This window comes from Cryptomeria japonica, unplaced genomic scaffold (genome assembly GCF_030272615.1).
Source record: "Cryptomeria japonica unplaced genomic scaffold, Sugi_1.0 HiC_scaffold_162, whole genome shotgun sequence".
Classification (NCBI taxonomy): domain Eukaryota; kingdom Viridiplantae; phylum Streptophyta; class Pinopsida; order Cupressales; family Cupressaceae; genus Cryptomeria; species Cryptomeria japonica.
In genome coordinates, this window is record NW_026728984.1 from 292,501 (window position 1) to 312,887 (window position 20,387).

The 20,387-nt window shown below is 60.0% G+C and overlaps 1 non-coding gene across 1 annotated transcript; it reads left to right on the top strand.

The window, feature by feature from the left end:
* The first annotated feature begins 12,451 nt into the window (after nt 1-12,451).
* LOC131867040 (5S ribosomal RNA) lies at nt 12,452-12,570 on the top strand. Its single transcript, XR_009365637.1, has one exon. It is a non-coding gene; the product is annotated as a 5S ribosomal RNA (ribosomal RNA).
* The last annotated feature ends 7,817 nt before the right edge of the window (nt 12,571-20,387 follow it).

The window sequence follows — 20,387 nt, forward strand, 5'->3', positions numbered from 1 at the left end:
TTTCGCAAGGCAACCTCCATGGGACATGGAAAAGACTCGAGAAGAGAGCTCGCTCACGGGAGAGAGAAGCCAAGGAGACCACGAGAGTGCTGAGAGTGGGACAGCGCTGAATAGGCGGGAGAAGCCTGCGCGTATAAACGGAGATATATATCCAATTGCAACGAAGGAACGTGCCAAAGATCGAGAACAATGGCAGAAATGCTAGTAACGTGCACTTCGGGACCAACGCATCACCGGAAGACAACCGCCAAACATCGAAAGAGTCGCGATGCTCCGCAACCTACGTGCAAAGCGGTCGCACACCGGGTAAGGGAGTGAGAGCCCCAAACATAGCTGGGCGAGGCGCTCACTCCGCTCTTTAATATCTCGTTAATACCGCCAAGGAAATGGCACAAGCACACACACACAAGCATCCTCGGAAGAGGACAGTTCGAGTGACAGGTCAAATCCAAGAGTTCCGAAGACTACCTCCAGGAACAATCGGGAACAAGACCGATTACAAGTCGTCGAGTCTGTTACTGGGCGAACACGAGATGCGCACAGGAAATCGATCAGCCCTCACAATGGCCCAAGGCCAGAGATCGGACTGCTACGATTTACCCCAACAATCATCGTGCCACTCTTCGCAGAGAGGTGATAGACGCCAACGAGCCCGCGCATAGCAATCGAGGTGTAAAAAGGGCGTTGAAGGCAGGAAGCCTGGACGAAAGAGGCTACGAGGTCACCTCGAAGCGGTCTAAGAATCGGGCGCACTTGGGGCGACTACCAGTGCCAACCCCTTATCCCGCGGTGCGTCCGACACACAGAAATTTCCAAGGCGGCCAAGGAGCCTCCCCGCATAGCAATCGGGGTGTGAGGTTACGGATGCAGCATTGATAGCAATCGAGGTGTGAGGCGAAGGATGCAGAAGTGAGAGCCGAGGGATGTAGCAGAGATAGCAATCGGGGTGTGTGATGCAGAAGAGATAGCAATCGAGGTGTGCGGTGGGAAGGGCCCAGCAGCCAGAATGCATGAAGCGACGGATGAAGCAGTGATGACAACCGGGCTGTGAGGAGAGGAGGGATGCAGCCAAGAAAGCAATCAGGGCTCGAGGCAAGGGATGCATCAAGGATAGCAATCATGTTGTGAGGCGAGATTCCAAAGGCTAAACGTGAGAGGCTGCAGGGTCGACTCAGAGAGGTCTATGCATGTGAGAGGCTGAAAGCAAGGTCGACTCGGAGCGGTCTATGCATCGGGCGCGCTTGGGGCGACTACCAGTGCCAACCCCTTATCCCGCGACGCGTCCGACAAAGAGAACGTTCCAAGGCGGCAGAGGAGGTTACCAGCCGAAGGATGCAGTAGCAATAACAGGTATAGTTCCGCGGCGGCCGAGAAGACTCACCGCATAGGAATCGGGATGCGAGGCGAGGGATGCGGCGGGAAGGCCCCGACGGCTAAACGGAAGAGGCTGCAGGGCCGCCTCGGAATGGTCCAAGCATCGGATGCGATTGGGACGACTACCAGTGCCAACCCCTTATCCCGCGATGCGTCCGATACACAGATAGTTCCAAGGCGGCCGAGGAGCCTCACCGCATATCAATCGGGGTGCGAGGCGAGGGATGGGGCGGGAAGGCCCCAACGGCTAGACGGAAGAGGCTTCAGGGCCACCTCGGAATGGTCCAAGCATCGGACGCGCTTGGGGCGACTGCCAGTGCCAACCCCTTATCCCGCGATGCGTCCGATACACAGATGGTTCCAAGGCGGCCGAGGAGCCTCACCGCATAGCAATCGGGGGTGCGAGGCGAGGGATGGGGCGGGAAGGCCCCAACGGCTAGACGGAAGAGGCTTCAGGGCCGCCTAGGAATGGTCCAAGCATCGGACACGCTTGGGGCGACTACCAGTGACAGCCCCCTATCCCGCGATGCGTCCGATACGAAGATGGTTCCAAGGCGGCCGAGGAGCCTCACCGCATAGCAATCGGGGTGCGAGGTGGGGGATGCGGCGAGATGGCCCCAACGGCTAGACGGAAGAGGCCACAGGGCCGCGTCGGAATAGTCCAAGCATCGGACGCGCTTGGGGCGACTACCAGTGACAACCCCTTATCCCGCGATGCGTCCGATACGAAGATAGTTCCAAGGCGGCCGAGGAGCCTCACCGCATAGCAATCGGGGTGCGAGGTGGGGGATGCGGCGAGATGGCCCCAACGGCTAGACGGAAGAGGCTGCAGGGCCGCCTCGGAATAGTCCAAGCATCGGACGCGCTTGGGGCCACTACCAGTGACAACCCCTTATCCCGCGATGCGTCCGATACGAAGATAGTTCCAAGGCGGCCGAAGAGCCTCACCGCATAGCAATCGGGGTGCGAGGTGGGGGATGCGGCGAGATGGCCCCAACGGCTAGACGGAAGAGGCCACAGGGCCGCCTCGGAATAGTCCAAGCATCGGACGCGCTTGGGGCGACTACCAGTGACAACCCCTTATCCCGCGATGCGTCCGATACGAAGATAGTTCCCAGGCGGCCGAGGAGCCTCACCGCATAGCAATCGGGGTGCGAGGCGAGGGATGCGGCGAGATGGCCCCAAAGGCTAGACGGAAGAGGCTGCAGGGCTGCCTCGGAATAGTCCAAGCATCGGACGCGCTTGGGGCGACTACCACTGCCAACCCCTTATCCCGCGATGCGTCCGATACACAGATAGTTCCGAGGCGGCCGAGGAGGTGGGGGATGCAGCGAGATGGCCCCAACGGCTAGACGGAAGAGGCTGCAGGGCCGCCTCGGAATAGTCCAAGCATCGGACGCGCTTGGGGCGACTACCAGTGACAACCCCTTATCCCGCGATGCGTCCGATACACAGATAGTTCCGAGGCGGCCAAGGAGCCTCACCGCATAGCAATCGTGGTGCGAGGTGGGGGATGCGGCGAGATGGCCCCAACGGCTAGACGGAAGAGGCTGCAGGGCCGCCTCGGAATGGTCCAAGCATCGGATGCGCTTGGGGCGACTACCACTGCCAACCCCTTATCCCGCGATGCGTCCGATACACAGATAGTTCCAAGGCGGCCGAGGAGCCTCACAGCATAGCAATCAGGGTGCGAGGCGAGGGATGCGGCGAGAAAGCCCCAACGGCTAGAGGGAAGAGGCTTCAGGTCCGCCTCGGAATGGTCCAAGCATCGGACGCGCTTGGGGCGACTACCAGTGACAACCCCTTATCCCGCGACGCGTCCGATACACAGATAGTTCCAAGGCGGCCGAGGAGCCTCACCGCATAGCAATCGGGGTGCGAGGCGAGGGATGCGGCGAGAAGGACCCAACGGCTACACGGAAGAGGCTTCGGGGCCGCCTCGGAATGGTCCAAGCATCGGACGCGCTTGGGGCGACTACCAGTGACAACCCCTTATCCCGCGACGCGTCCGATACACAGATAGTTCCAAGGCGGCCGAGGAGCCTCACCGCATAGCAATCGGGGTGCGAGGCGAGGGATGCGGCGAGAAGGACCCAACGGCTAGACGGAAGAGGCTTCGGGGCCGCCTCGGAATGGTCCAAGCATCGGACGCGCTTGGGGCGACTACCAGTGACAACCCCTTATCCCGCGACGCGTCCGATACACAGATAGTTCCAAGGCGGCCGAGGAGCCTCACCGCATAGCAATCGGGGTGCGAGGCGAGGGATGCGGCGAGAAGGACCCAACGGCTAGACGGAAGAGGCTTCGGGTCCGCCTCGGAATGGTCCAAGCATCGGACGCGCTTGGGGCGACTACCAGTGACAACCCCTTATCCCGCGACGCGTCCGATACACAGATAGTTCCAAGGCGGCCGAGGAGCCTCACCGCATAGCAATCGGGGTGCGAGGCGAGGGATGCGGCGAGAAGGACCCAACGGCTAGACGGAAGAGGCTTCGGGTCCGCCTCGGAATGGTCCAAGCATCGGACGCGCTTGGGGCGACTACCAGTGACAACCCCTTATCCCGCGACGCGTCCGATACACAGATAGTTCCAAGGCGGCCGAGGAGCCTCACCGCATAGCAATCGGGGTGCGAGGCGAGGGATGCGGCGAGAAGGACCCAACGGCTAGACGGAAGAGGCTTCGGGTCCGCCTCGGAATGGTCCAAGCATCGGACGCGCTTGGGGCGACTACCAGTGACAACCCCTTATCCCGCGACGCGTCCGATACACAGATAGTTCCGAGGCGGCCGAGGAGCCTCACCGCATAGCAATCGGGGTGCGAGGCGAAGGATGCGGCGAGAAGGACCCAACGGCTAGACGGAAGAGGCTTTGGGTCCGCCTCGGAATGGTCCAAGCATCGGACGCGCTTGGGGCGACTACCAGTGACAACCCCTTATCCCGCGACGCGTCCGATACACAGATAGTTCCAAGGCGGCCGAGGAGCCTCACCGCATAGCAATCGGGGTGCGAGGCGAGGGATGCGGCGAGAAGGACCCAACGGCTAGACGGAAGAGGCTTCAGGGCCGCCTCGGAATGGTCCAAGCATCGAACGCGCTTGGGGCGACTACCAGTGACAACCCCTTATCCCGCGACGCGTCCGATACACAGATAGTTCCGAGGCGGCCGAGGAGCCTCACCGCATAGCAATCGGGGTGCGAGGCGAGGGATGCGGCGAGAAGGACCCAACGGCTAGACGGAAGAGGCTTCAGGGCCGCCTCGGAATGGTCCAAGCATCGGACGCGCTTGGGGCGACTACCAGTGACAACCCCTTATCCCGCGACGCGTCCGATACACAGATAGTTCCGAGGCGGCCGAGGAGCCTCACCGCATAGCAATCGGGGTGCGAGGCGAGGGATGCGGCGAGAAGGACCCAACGGCTAGACGGAAGAGGCTTCAGGGCCGCCTCGGAATGGTCCAAGCATCGGACGCGCTTGGGGCGACTACCAATGACAACCCCTTATCCCGCGACGCGTCCGATACACAGATAGTTCCGAGGCGGCCGAGGAGCCTCACCGCATAGCAATCGGGGTGCGAGGCGAGGGATGCGGCGAGAAGGACCCAACGGCTAGACGGAAGAGGCTTCAGGGCCGCCTCGGAATGGTCCAAGCATCGGACGCGCTTGGGGCGACTACCAGTGACAACCCCTTATCCCGCGACGCGTCCGATACACAGATAGTTCCGAGGCGGCCGAGGAGCCTCACCGCATAGCAATCGGGGTGCGAGGCGAGGGATGCGGCGAGAAGGACCCAACGGCTAGACGGAAGAGGCTTCAGGGCCGCCTCGGAATGGTCCAAGCATCGGACGCGCTTGGGGCGACTACCGTTGCCAACCCCTTATCCCGCGATGCGTCTGATACACAGATAGTTCCGAGGCGGCCGAGGAGCCTCACCGCATAGCAATCGGGTTGCGAGGCAGATTATTGGGAAGGGAACCCCCTGGGATGCGGCTCAAGCAGTGCCCAAAGGGACTGGAATGCGGAATCACATCGAGAGACCCAAATGCTATACGAGGGCTCAAATCGAATTATCGATTTGGCCACGACATGGACGCATCGGAACGACTACCTTTGCCGAACCACTCGCAATTGCATCCATACCGAAACCAATAGACATTTCCGTTAGAGCCCTCGCATAGCATTCGGGAATCTCGCATGCCCCTCTAAATCGACCAATGCTGGCGCTCAATGAAAATCCGAGCGCTACCACCGTTCGAGCGCCAGCATTGGTCGAGTTAGAGGGGCACGGGGGAGAATGCTCCAATCAACACCTCCCCTATATAAGTTATTTGTCCGATTCTCGCACAACCGTAGTCTGCCTCGTCGAATCAAACAACGGTCCCAGATTCCGACTTCCGTTCCGTAGAGACCCAAAAGCTAGATGGAGGCTCGCAAGAAAGAGAGTCGGCGCATAGCAATCGGGTTTCTCGAACGTTTAGGGACCGAGCTCACTTGCGGATAGGGCAAAATCCGCCAAGCAACCCAAAAGCTAGACGGGGGCTCGAATCGAATCGCCTAGGCGGCCACAACAACGACGTGTTGGATCGACTACCAGTGCCAAACCATTCAGCAAGACTAGTCTGTGTCGAGGCCGGATAGAGATTCTCAGAGAGCGCCCGCATAGCATTTAGGAGACCTGCCGCGTCCCTCACACTCGACAAATGGTGGTGCACGTTTATAAATCCGAGCGATCCCAACCCTTTCAAGCACCAACATCGGTCGAGATAGAGGGGCACGGAGGGGGCTGCGTGAGACAACACAGTCCCCTATATAAGTTATTTGTCCGATTCTCACACATCCGAAGAATGGTCATCAAATCGGATAACAGCCCAAACTTCCGACTTCCGTCCCAGAAAGCCCAAGAGCTATCTAAAACGTTCATGGCCGGAACTCGATCGCGGCTATACCAGTCCGCCAAGCAACCCAAAAGCTAGACTGGAGCTCTAGTCGAATCACCTCTGTGGCCATTGCAAGGACGTGTTGGAGCGACTACCATTGCCGAACCATTCCGCAGGTCGAGTCCATACCAAGGCCGCATAGAGATTCACGATGAGCTCCTGCATAGCAATCAGGAGACTTGCCGTGTCCATCACAATCGATAAATCCTGGTGCAAGATTTTTGCATCCGAGCGCTCCAACCAGTCGAGCACCAGCATCAATCGACATAAACGGGCACGGGGGGAGGATGCTCGAGAACACTACCTCCCCTATATAAGTTATTTGTCCGATTCTCAAGCAGCCGAAGTCTGGTCATCGAATCGGGTCAAAGACCACAACTTCCGACTTTACCCACAATGCAAGTCATCGAATCGAACATCGGCCCCCGAGTCGGACTCCATGCGTATGTCAGGTCATCGGACCCAAATTCCGCCTTCCTGCGCATGGCGGGCCATCAATATCAACTCGGTCATCGGACCCAAACTCCGCCTTTTTGCGTATGGCACGCCTTCAAATCGGTCATCGGACCCAAATTCCGCCTTCCTGTGCATGGCGGGCCATCAACATCAACTCGGTCATCGGACCCAAATTCCGCCTTTCTGCGCATGGCACGCCATCAACTCGGTCATCGGACCCAAATTCCGCCTTCCTGCGCATGGCAGGTCATCGGACACAAATTCAGACCTCGCCAATATGCCTACGTATCGAATCGGTCATCGGACCCAACTTCCGACTTCATCCATACTGTAGGGTCTTTGAGGTTGGCGCGGTGCGCTCAACCCAGGGAGTCGACCCATCGAAGCATACACCTCCCCTATATAAGCTATTTGTCCGATTCCCACACCTGTGTAGTTTGCACCTCTGACCAGGACATCGACCCCAACTTCCGAACTCGACTGCAACGACGGCACCAGCGCCTTGGTGCGCACCTTGCGACGCACAGTCCCAACATTCGCCTTCCTGCACATGGCAGGTCATCGGACCCAAATTCCGACCTCGCGAGTATGCCTACATATCGAATCGGTCATCGGACCCAACTTCCGACTTCATCCATACCGTAGGGTCTTTGAGGTTGGCGCGGTGCGCTCAACCCGGGGAGTCGACCCAACGAAGCATACACCTCCCCTATATAAGCTATTTGTCCGATTCCCACACCTGTGTAGTTTGCACCTCCGATCAAGACATCGACCCCAACTTCCGAACTCGCCTCCAACGACCGAACCAGCGCCTTGGTGCGCACCTTGCAACGCACAGTGCCAACATTCGCCTTCCTGCACGTGGCAGGTCATCGGACCCAAATTCCGACCTCGCGAGTATGCCTACATATCGAATCGGTCATCGGACCCAACTTCCGACTTCATCCATACCGTAGGGTCTTTGAGGTTGGCGCGGTGCGCTCAACCCGGGGAGTCGACCCAACGAAGCATACACCTCCCCTATATAAGCTATTTGTCCGATTCCCACACCTGTGTAGCTTGCACCTCCGATCAGGACATCGACCCCAACTTCCGAACTCGACTAAAAAGACCGCACCAGCGCCTTGGTGTGCACCTTGCAACGCACAGTGTCAACATTCGCCTTCCTGCACATGGCAGGTCATCGGACCCAAATTCCGACCTCATGAGCATACCTACTAATCGAATCGGTCATCGGACCCAACTTCCGACTTCATCCATACCGTAGGGTCTTTGAGGTTGGCGCGGTGCGCTCAACCTGGGGAGTCGACCCATCGAAGCATACACCTCCCCTATATAAGCTATTTGTCCGATTCCGACACCTGTGTAGTTTGCACCTCCGCTCAGGACATCGACCCCAACTTCCGAACTCGCCTGCAACGACCGAACCAGCGCCTTGGTGCGCACCAAAAGTGCGCACTTTTGGAGGGCACTTTTCTGCGCTCCAAAGGTGCGCACTTTTGGAGGGCACTTTTTGGAGGGCACTTTTCTGCGCTCCAAAGGTGCGCACTTTTGGAGGGCACTTTTTGGAGGGCACTTTTCTGCGCTCCAAAGGTGCGCACTTTTGGAGGGCACTTTTTGGAGGGCACTTTTCTGCGCTCCAAAGGTGCGCACTTTTGGAGGGCACTTTTTGGAGGGCACTTTTCTGCGCTCCAAAGGTGCGCACTTTTGGAGGGCACTTTTTGGAGGGCACTTTTCTGCGCTCCAAAGGTGCGCACTTTTGGAGGGCACTTTTTGGAGGGCACTTTTCTGCGCTCCAAAGGTGCGCACTTTTGGAGGGCACTTTTTGGAGGGCACTTTTCTGCGCTCCAAAGGTGCGCACTTTTGGAGGGCACTTTTTGGAGGGCACTTTTCTGCGCTCCAAAGGTGCGCACTTTTGGAGGGCACTTTTGTGCACTCCAAAGGTGCGCACTTTTGGAGGGCACTTTTCCTGTGCTCCAAAGGTGCACACCTAGGTGAGCACCTTCGACCACACCTTGTAGCACACCAAACTCTGACTTTCGACTTCATCCGCAATGCAGGGTCTTTGAGGTTGGCGCAATGCGCACAACCAGGGGAGTCGACCCATCAAACCCAACACCTCCCCTATATAAGCTATTTGTCTGATTCTCATACATGCGTAGCCTGCAGGAGCAATTAGGACATCGACCCCAACTTTCGGCTTCTAAACGAAAACAAGGTCTTTGAGGTTGGTGTAATGCGAACAACTAGGGGAGTCAACCCATCAAACCCAACACCTCCCCTATATAAGCTATTTGTCTGATTCTCATACATGTGTAGTCTACAGGAGCAATTAGGACATCGACCCCAACTTTTGACTTCTTAACGAAAACAAGGTCTTTGAGGTTGACGTAATGCGCACAACCAGGGGAGTCGACCCATCAAACCCAACACCTCCCCTATATAAGCTATTTGTCCGATTCTCATACATGTGTAGCCTGCAGGAGCCATTAGGACATTGACCCCAACTTTTGACTTCTTAACGAAAACAAGGTCTTTGAGGTTGGCGTAATGCGCACAACCAAGGGAGTTGACCCATCAAACCCAACACCTCCCCTATATAAGCTATTTGTCTGATTCTCATACATGTGTAGCCTGCAACAACGATTAGGACATCCACCCCAACTTCTGAATTCGTCTGCGTTGACCGCACCAAAGGTGCACGCCTTGGTGCTCACCAAAATCCGACTTCCGACTTCTTCTGCTATGCGGGGTCTTTGAGGTTGGCGCAGTGCGCACAACCAGGGGAGTCAACCCACCGAATGCAACACCTCCCCTATATAAGCTATTTGTCTGATTCTCATACATGCGTAGACTGCAGCAATGATTAGGACATCCACCCCAACTTTTGACTTCTTAAACAAGACAGGGTCTTTGAAGTTGGTGCAGTGCACACAACCAGGGGAGTCGACCCATCAAACGCAACACCTCCCCTATATAAAGCTATTTGTCCGATTCTCATACGTGTAGTCTGCAGCAGCGATTAGGACATCGACCCCAACTTCCGAATTCGTTTGCATTGACCGCACCAAAGGTGCACGCCTTGGTGTGCACCCTGGAGTGCACTTTGGTGCTCACCTCGGTGCACACTTTGGTGTGCACCTCGGTGTGCACCAAAGGTGCGCACCTTGGAGCGCACCAAAGGTGTACACTTTGGAGCGCACCACATAGGGTCTTTGAGAGGTTGGCGCAGTGCGCACACCAAGGTGGGTGTTGAGGTGCGTGCCGAGGTGGGTGGGTGCTAGGGTGCGCTCCATGGTGGGTGCCAGGGTGGGTGCGTGCTAGGGTGGATTCCAAAGAGGGTCATAGGGTGGGTGCCAAGGTGGGTTGGTGATATAGTGGGTTCAAAGGTGGGTACTAGGGTGGGTTCCAAGGTGGGTCACAAGTTGGGTGCCAGGATGCGTGGGTGTTAGGTTGGGTGCCAAGGTGGGCTCCTGCGTGGGTGGGTGCTAGGGTGGGTTTCAAGGTGGACGCGAGGGCGGGTGCCAAGGTGGGTAACAAGTTGGGTGTTAGGATGGGTGAGTGCTAGAGTGGGTGCCAAGGTGGGTGGGTGCTAAGGTGGATGCCAAGGTGGTTCACAGGGTGGGTGAGTTCTAGGGTGAGTTCCAAGGTGGGTCACAGGTTCAGTGCTAGGGTGGGTGTCAAGGCGGGTGTCGAGGTGCCTGGGTGCTAGGGTGTGGATGCCAATGTGGGTCATAGGGTGGGTACTAGGGTGGGCTGCAATGTGGGTGCCAAGGTGGGTAACATGCTCGGTGGGTTCTAAATTGGGTGCCAGGGTGGGTGTGCACCCACCTTGCCCGAGGTGGGTGCCAAGGTGCCAGTGTGGGTGGGTGCTAAGGTGGATGCCAAGGTGGGTGAGAAGGTGGGTGATAGGTTGAGTGGTAGGATGGGTGGGTGCCAAGATGGGTCACAGGGTGGGTGCAAGGGTGGGTAGGTGCTAGGGTTGGTGTCAGGGTGGGTGGGTGCTAGGTTGGGTTCCAAGGTGGGTGCGAGGGTGAGTGTCAAGGTGGGTCACAGGTTAGGTGCTAGGATGGGTGAGTGCTAGGGTGCAAAGGTGCCAGGGTGGGTGCTAGGATGGGTCGATGCTAGGGTGAGTGGCAAGGTGGGTCCACAAGTGTCAAGGTGGGTGCCGAGGTGGGTGCCAAGTCGGCGACTGCTATGGTGGATGCCAAGGTGGGTCACGGGGTGGGTGCCAAGTTGCTAGGTTGGGTTCCAAGGTGGGTGCCAACGTGGGTGCTAGGGTGCGTGGGTTAAAGGGTGTGTCACAACGTGGGTGCCAGGATGGGTGCGCACCCACACTGGCCAAGACGGGTGCGGGTGCAAGGTTGGGTTCCAAGCCCGGTCACAGGCTGGGTGCTAGGATGGGTGGGTGCCAAGGTGGGCACCAGGGTGGGTGCACCCACCCTGGCCAAGGTGGGTCACGGGGTGGGTCCTAGGGTGGGTAACGGGGTGGGTACTAAGGTGCGTGCCAAGGTGGGTCATAGGGTGGGTGCCAAGGTGGGCACCAGGGTGGGTGTGCACCAACCCTAGCCAGGGTAGGTCACGGGGTGGTTGTCGGGGTGGGCGTCAAGGAGCCAAGGTGGGTGGCAAGTAGCCAAGTTGCGTGCCAAGGTGGGTGTCGGGGTGGGTGCCAAGGATCCAAGGTGGGTGCCAAGGAACCAAGGTGGGTGTCTGGGTGGGTGCCGAGGTGGGAGCCAGGGTGGGTCCCAAGGTGAGTGCAAAGGTGGGTGCCAGGGTCAAGGTGAGTGCCAATGTGGGTTCCAAGGTGCCAGGGTCAGGGTGAGTGCCAATGTGGGTTCAAAGGTGCTAAGTTGGGTGCGAGGTTGGGTGCGAGGGTGGGTGGGTGCCAAGGTGTGCTAGGTGGAAGCCCGGGTGGGTCGGCATCCCATGGGTGTCGAGTTGGGTGCCTGATGGGTGCTTCTTGTCAAGTTTTAGTCGTCGGGACTCATTTCGAGCCTTAGAGGTCGTTTCTTGTCCGGTTGCCCTGTCTTCGACCTGGGAACCCAATTTTGGTCCTCGGGTCCCATTTTTTTTTGTCTCGCATCCCACTTTTGGCCTGTGGCCTTTTCGGGGTCGATTCTCGTTTTGGGCATCAGAGCATGTTTCTTCTCCTAAAACCCAATATTTGTTTATTAAGTCTCGGAACACATTTTTGTTCTCGTGGACCCATCATGGGTCTTGGAACGCATTTGTGGTCCTTGGGTCCCATTTTGCATCCCGAAACTTGTGTTTTGGTGCTTGATCCCTATTTTGGGTGCCCACCTTGCACCAAGTGCGCACCCGGGGCAAACCGAGCGCCTTGGTGCACCGGGGCAAGATCGAGCGTGCACCCGAGGCGCCCCGAACATGCACCAAGGTGCACTCGGCCCACATGTGAGCGCAGGTCGTTGCGCCCGAGGTGGTGTGTGGGCACCGCGTTGCAGACGGGACACTGCACGCACACGACGCCCCCTCCAGGTGCACGCACGTAGGCCGGGCCGGGTGCACACCCGACGCCCTAGCAAGGTGCGCGCACCCGGGCAGGGCTCACACTTGGCGAACGGGGCGCACTTCGCGAGGGAGGGTGTGCACCTCGACGGGGGTGGGTGGCCGGGGTGGATTCGCACGTGGGTCGCGGTTTGCTAAGTACACACTGCGACAAGCTCATAACGGGTGCGATCATACCAGCATTAGTGCACCGGATCCCATCAGAACTCCGCAGTTAAGCGCGCTTGGGCCGGAGTAGTACTGGGATGGGTGACCTCCCGGGAAGTCCCGGTGTTGCACCCTTTTTTAGTTTTTCGCCGGGCGTCGCAATGCTATTTGAATAAACCTTTTGCCCGTTTGCGTTCTCGTCGGGGCCGGGCCGGGCCGGGGTGCGCTGCCCGCACTACCGCGCGCGCGGGGGCGACACCGAGCGCGCACCCGAGGCACCCCGAGCACACAGGCCACGGTGCAACCCGGGCGTTGTGCGCGCACCCCGGTGCGCCCGAGGTGCTGCGCGCGCACCCAGGTGAAATCGGTGTGCACCTCGGCCAGTGCGCGCTCGGTCGAGTCGCGCACGTTGGCCAAGGTGCACGGTGATGTTTCTTACTCTAAGGTTCCGCACCAGACGCCCGGGACAGGTGAGCGAAGCTGGGCGGGGCCGGGTGCGCGGCCGGGGCAGGTGCACGCAGCTGGAGAGAGCTTTGGAGCACACTTCGGAGCGCACCAATGATGCGCTCCATTCAAAAGTTTCCTGAAAAGGCAAAAAAAGTTGAGATTATAGAATTTCCCACTTGAGAGATTGTAAAAAAAAAAAATTTAAAATGAAGGAAACGCGGGTGCCAAGGTGTGCGCAGCCCAGCCAAGGTGTGCGCACCAAGGCGCCCACCCTGGCGAAGGTGCACGCAAGGTGCGCACCCGAGGCAAACCGGACAATTAACCCAACTTTCGACTTCGCGCGCACCTTGGAGCGCACTTCGGAGCGCTCCTTGGTGCGCACCAATCTTGGGCACCTCGGAGTGCACCATGGCGCCCACCAAGGTGCGCACCCGGGGCAAACCGAGCTCCGACTTCGTGCGCACCTTGGAGCGCACGAAAGGTGCGCACCATGGCGCCCACCAAGGTGCGCAGCCCAGCCAAGGCGTGCGCATCAAGGTGCGCACCCTGGCGAAGGTGCGCACCCGGGGCAAACCGAGCTCCGACTTCGTGCGCACCTTGGAGCGCACAAAAGGTGCGCAACCCAGCCAAGGTGTGCGCACCCCGGTCAAACCGAGCTCCGAATCGTGCGCACCAGAGGTGCACGCCATCGTGCGCACCTTGGAGCACACTTCGGAGCCCTCCTTGGTGCGCGCCGATGTTGCGCACCTCGGAGCGCACCCGGGGAAAACAATGCAATTAACCCGACTTTCGACTTCGTGGGCACCTCGGAGCGCTCTCGGGTTCGCACCTCGGAGCACACCGAGGTGCGCACCTTTGATGCGCTGCCTTCACCAATTTCCAGAAAAGGCAAGAAAACATTGAGAAGGTGTGCGCACCGAGGTGCCCACCCTGGCGAAGGTGCACGCGAGGTGCGCACCCGGGGCAAACCGGGCTCCGACTTCGTGCACGCCGCACCTTGGAGCACACTTCGGAGCGCTCCTTGGTGCGCACCAGGGCGCGCAACCCAGCCGAGGTGCCCACCCCGGCGAAGGTGCACGCGAGGTGCGCACCCGGGGCAAACCGGGCTCCGACTTCGTGCACGCCATGGTGCCCACCGCGGCGAAGGTGCACGCGAGGTGCGCACCCGGGGCAAACCAGGCTCCGACTTCGTGCACGCCGCACCTTGGAGCACACTTCGGAGCGCTCCTTGGTGCGCACCATGGTGCCCACCAGGGCGCGCAACCCCGCCGAAGGTGCACGCGAGGTGCGCACCCGGGGCAAACCGGGCTCCGACTTCGTGCACGCCGCACCTTGGAGCACACTTCGGAGCGCTCCTTGGTGCGCACCATGGTGCCCACCAGGGCGCGCAACCCCGCCGAAGGTGCACGCGAGGTGCGCACCCGGGGCAAACCGGGCTCCGACTTCGTGCACGCCATGGTGCGCACCGCGGCGAAGGTGCGCACCCGGGGCAAACCGGGCTCCGACTTCGTGCACGCCGCACCTTGGAGCACACTTCGGAGCGCTCCTTGGTGCGCACCAGGGCGCGCAACCCAGCCGAGGTGCCCACCCCGGCGAAGGTGCACGCGAGGTGCGTACCCGGGGCAAACCGGGCTCCGACTTCGTGCACGCCGCACCTTGGAGCACACTTCGGAGCGCTCCTTGGTGCGCACCATGGTGCCCACCAGGCCGCGCAACCCAGCCAAGGTGTGCGCACCAAGGTGCACGCGAGGTGCGCACCCGGGGCAAACCGGGGTCCGACTTCGTGCACGCCGCACCTTGGAGCACACATCGGGGCGCTCCCGGGTTCGCACCGGCGTTGCGCACCGTGGTGGGCACCTCGGAGCACACCAAGGTGGGCAGCGAGGTGCGCACCTTTGATGCGATGCCTTCACTAATTTCCATAAAAGGCAAAAAAAAAACGAGATTTTAAAATTTCCGTTTTGAAAGATAGTGAGAAAAAGGGAATGCTGGTGCCATCTTGAGCCCGCCCTGGTGCGCAGCCCAGCCAAGGTGTGCGCACCAAGGTGCCCACCCTGGCGAAGGTGCGCGCCCGGGCAATTAATCCAACTTCCAACTTCGCGCGCGCCAGGGTGGGAGCGCACCCAACAACCGGGCCTGGGAAGAGCCAATGCGAGAAACCCCACCAAACGCTCTGACAAAAAAAGAGGGGGCGCTCCAGTAACCCCACTTCGGAGCGCACCCTGGGCAAACCCAGCCAAGGTGCCCACCCCGGCCAAGGTGCAGGCGAGGTGCGCACCCGGGGCAAACCGGGCTCCGACAACGTGCACGCCGCACCTTGGAGCACACTTCGTAGCGCTCCCGGGTGCGCACCTCAGAGCACACCAAGGTGGGCAGCGAGGTGCGCACCTTTGATGCGCTGCCTTCACTAATTTCCAGAAAAGGCAAAAAAAAAAGGAGATTTTAAAATTTCCGTTTTGAAAGATAGTGAAAAAAACGGAACGCGCGTGCCATCTTGAGCCCGCCCTGGTGCGCAGCCCAGGTAAGGTGCCCACCCTGGCAAAGGTGCGCACCCGGGCAATTAACCCTACTTCCGACTTCGTGCGCGCCAGGGTGGCAACCGGGCCTCGGAAGAGCCAATGCGAGAAACCCCACCAAACGCTCCGACAAAAAAAGAGGCGGCGCTCCAATAACCCCGCTTCGGAGCGCAGCCGGGGCAAACCAAGCCAAGGTGCCCACCCCGACGAAGGTGCACGCGAGGTGCGCACCCGGGGCAAACCGGGCTCCGACAACGTGCACGCAGCACCTTGGAGCACACTTCGAAGCACTCCCGGGTGCCCACCGGCGTTGCGCACCGTGGTGGGCAGCGAGGTGCGCACCTTTGATGCGCTGCCTTCACTAATTTCCAGAAAAAGGCAAAAAAAAATGAGATTTTAAAATTTCCGTTTTGAAAGATAGTGAAAAAAAAGGAACGCGGGTGCCATCTTGAGCCCGCCCTGGTGCGCAGCCCAGGCAAGGCATGCGCACCAAGGTGCCCACCCGAGGTGCACACCCGGGGCAAACCGGGCTCCGACTTCGTGCAGGCCGCACCTTGGAGCACACTTCGGAGCGCTCCTTGGTGCGCACCATGGTGCCCACCAGGGCGCGCAACCCAGCCAAGGTCTGCACACCAAGGTGCCCACCCCGGCGAAGGTGCACGCGAGGTGCGCACCCGGGGCAAACCGGGCTCCGACTTCGTGCACGCCATGGTGCCCACCGCGGCGAAGGTGCACGCGAGGTGCGCACCCGGGGCAAACCGGGCTCCGACTTCGTGCACGCCGCACCTTGGAGCACACTTCGGAGCGCTCCTTGGTGCGCACCATGGTGCCCACCAGGGCGCGCAACCCAGCCAAGGTGTGCGCACCAAGGTGCACGCGAGGTGCGCACCCGGGGCAAACCGGGGTCCGACTTCGTGCACGCCGCACCTTGGAGCACACATCGGAGCGCTCCCAGGTTCGCACCAGCGTTGCGCACCTTTGATGCGCTGCCTTCACTAATTTCCAGAAAAGGCAAAAAAAAACGAGATTTTAAAATTTCCGTTCTGAAAGATAGTGAAAAAAACGGAACGCGGGTGCCATCTTGAGCCCTTCCTGGTGCGCAGCCCAGGCAAGTTGTGCGCACCAAGGTGCCCACCCTGGCGGAGGTGCGCGCCCGGGGCAATCCGGGCTCCGACTTCGTGCACTGCATGGTGCCCACCAAGGCGCGCAACCCAGCCAAGGTGCCCACCGCAGCGAAGGTGCACGCGAGGTGCGCACCCGAGGTGCACACCCGGGGCAAACCGGGCTCCGACTTCGTGCACGCCGCACCTTGGAGCACACTTCAGAGCGCTCCTTGGTGCGCACCAGGGCGCGCAACCCAGCCGAGGTGCCCACCCCGGCGAAGGTGCACGCGAGGTGCGCACCCGGGGCAAACCGGGCTCCGACTTCGTGCACGCCATGGTGCCCACCGCGGCGAAGGTGCGCACCCGGGGCAAACCGGGCTCCGACTTCGTGCACGCCGCACCTTGGAGCACACTTCGGAGCGCTCCTTGGTGCGCACCATGGTGCCCACCAGGCCGCGCAACCCAGCCAAGGTGTGCGCACCAAGGTGCACGCGAGGTGCGCACCCGGGGCAAACCGGGGTCCGACTTCGTGCACGCCGCACCTTGGAGCACACATCGGGGCGCTCCCGGGTTCGCACCGGCGTTGCGCACCGTGGTGGGCACCTCGGAGCACACCAAGGTGGGCAGCGAGGTGCGCACCTTTGATGCGATGCCTTCACTAATTTCCATAAAAGGCAAAAAAAAAACGAGATTTTAAAATTTCCGTTTTGAAAGATAGTGAGAAAAAGGGAATGCTGGTGCCATCTTGAGCCCGCCCTGGTGCGCAGCCCAGCCAAGGTTTGCGCACCAAGGTGCCCACCCTGGCGAAGGTGCGCGCCCGGGCAATTAACCCAACTTCCAACTTCGCGCGCGCCAGGGTGGGAGCGCACCCAACAACCGGGCCTGGGAAGAGCCAATGCGAGAAACCCCACCAAACTCTCTGACAAAAAAAGAGGGGGCGCTCCAGTAACCCCGCTTCGGAGCGCACCCTGGGCAAACCCAGCCAAGGTGCCCACCCCGGCCAAGGTGCAGGCGAGGTGCGCACCCGGGGCAAACCGGGCTCCGACAACGTGCACGCCGCACCTTGGAGCACACTTCGTAGCGCTCCCGGGTGCGCACCTCAGAGCACACCAAGGTGGGCAGCGAGGTGCGCACCTTTGATGCGCTGCCTTCACTAATTTCCAGAAAAGGCAAAAAAAAAAGGAGATTTTAAAATTTCCGTTTTGAAAGATAGTGAAAAAAACGGAACGCGCGTGCCATCTTGAGCCCGCCCTGGTGCGCAGCCCAGGTAAGGTGCCACCCTGGCAAAGGTGCGCACCCGGGCAATTAACCCTACTTCCGACTTCGTGCGCGCCAGGGTGGCAACCGGGCCTCGGAAGAGCCAATGCGAGAAACCCCACCAAACGCTCCGACAAAAAAAGAGGCGGCGCTCCAATAACCCCGCTTCGGAGCGCAGCCGGGGCAAACCAAGCCAAGGTGCCCACCCCGACGAAGGTGCACGCGAGGTGCGCACCCGGGGCAAACCGGGCTCCGACAACGTGCACGCAGCACCTTGGAGCACACTTCGAAGCACTCCCGGGTGCCCACCGGCGTTGCGCACCGTGGTGGGCAGCGAGGTGCGCACCTTTGATGCGCTGCCTTCACTAATTTCCAGAAAAAGGCAAAAAAAAATGAGATTTTAAAATTTCCGTTTTGAAAGATAGTGAAAAAAAAGGAACGCGGGTGCCATCTTGAGCCCGCCCTGGTGCGCAGCCCAGGCAAGGCATGCGCACCAAGGTGCCCACCCGAGGTGCACACCCGGGGCAAACCGGGCTCCGACTTCGTGCAGGCCGCACCTTGGAGCACACTTCGGAGCGCTCCTTGGTGCGCACCATGGTGCCCACCAGGGCGCACCCGAGGCAAACCGGGCTCCGACTTCGTGCACGCCGCACCTTGGAGCACACATCGGAGCGCTCCCAGGTTCGCACCAGCGTTGCGCACCTTTGATGCGCTGCCTTCACTAATTTCCAGAAAAGGCAAAAAAAAACGATATTTTAAAATTTCCGTTCTGAAAGATAGTGAAAAAAACGGAACGCGGGTGCCATCTTGAGCCCTTCCTGATGCGCAGCCCAGGCAAGTTGTGCGCACCAAGGTGCCCACCCTGGCGGAGGTGCGCGCCCGGGGCAAACCGGGCTCCGACTTCGTGCACTGCATGGTGCCCACCAAGGCGCGCAACCCAGCCAAGGTGCCCACCGCAGCGAAGGTGCACGCGAGGTGCGCACCCGAGGTGCACACCCGGGGCAAACCGGGCTCCGACTTCGTGCACGCCGCACCTTGGAGCACACTTCAGAGCGCTCCTTGGTACGCACCAGGGCGCGCAACCCAGCCAAGGTGCTCACCCCGGCGAAGGTGCACGCGAGGTGCGCACCCGGGGCAAACCGGGCTCGGACTTCGTGCACGCCGCACCTTGGAGCACACATCGGAGCGCTCCCGGGTTCGCACCAGCATTGCGCACCTTTGATGCGCTGCCTTCACTAATTTCCAGAAAAGGCAAAAAAAAGAAAAAAATGAGATTTTAAAATTTCCGTTTTGAAAGATAGTGAAAAAAACGGAACGCGGGTGCCATCTTGAGCCCGCCCTGGTGTGCAGCCCAGGCAAGTTGTGCGCACCAAGGCACCCACCCTGGCCAAGGTGGGTCACGGGGTGGGTCCTAGGGTGGGTAACGGGGTGGGTACTAAGGTGCGTGCCAAGGTGGGTCATAGGGTGGGTGCCAAGGTGGGCACCAGGGTGGGTGTGCACCAACCCTAGCCAGGGTAGGTCACGGGGTGGTTGTCGGGGTGGGCGTCAAGGAGCCAAGGTGGGTGGCAAGTAGCCAAGTTGCGTGCCAAGGTGGGTGTCGGGGTGGGTGCCAAGGATCCAAGGTGGGTGCCAAGGAACCAAGGTGGGTGTCTGGGTGGGTGCCGAGGTGGGAGCCAGGGTGGGTCCCAAGGTGAGTGCAAAGGTGGGTGCCAGGGTCAAGGTGAGTGCCAATGTGGGTTCCAAGGTGCCAGGGTCAGGGTGAGTGCCAATGTGGGTTCAAAGGTGCTAAGTTGGGTGCGAGGTTGGGTGCGAGGGTGGGTGGGTGCCAAGGTGTGCTAGGTGGAAGCCCGGGTGGGTCGGCATCCCATGGGTGTCGAGTTGGGTGCCTGATGGGTGCTTCTTGTCAAGTTTTAGTCGTCGGGACTCATTTCGAGCCTTAGAGGTCGTTTCTTGTCCGGTTGCCCTGTCTTCGACCTGGGAACCCAATTTTGGTCCTCGGGTCCCATTTTTTTTTGTCTCGCATCCCACTTTTGGCCTGTGGCCTTTTCGGGGTCGATTCTCGTTTTGGGCATCAGAGCATGTTTCTTCTCCTAAAACCCAATATTTGTTTATTAAGTCTCGGAACACATTTTTGTTCTCGTGGACCCATCATGGGTCTTGGAACGCATTTGTGGTCCTTGGGTCCCATTTTGCATCCCGAAACTTGTGTTTTGGTGCTTGATCCCTATTTTGGGTGCCCACCTTGCACCAAGTGCGCACCCGGGGCAAACCGAGCGCCTTGGTGCACCGGGGCAAGATCGAGCGTGCACCCGAGGCGCCCCGAACATGCACCAAGGTGCACTCGGCCCACATGTGAGCGCAGGTCGTTGCGCCCGAGGTGGTGTGTGGGCACCGCGTTGCAGACGGGACACTGCACGCACACGACGCCCCCTACAGGTGCACGCACGTAGGCCGGGCCGGGTGCACACCCGACGCCCTAGCAAGGTGCGCGCACCCGGGCAGGGCTCACACTTGGCGAACGGGGCGCACTTCGCGAGGGAGGGTGTGCACCTCGACGGGGGTGGGTGGCCGGGGTGGATTCGCACGTGGGTCGCGGTTTGCTAAGTACACACTGCGACAAGCTCATAAC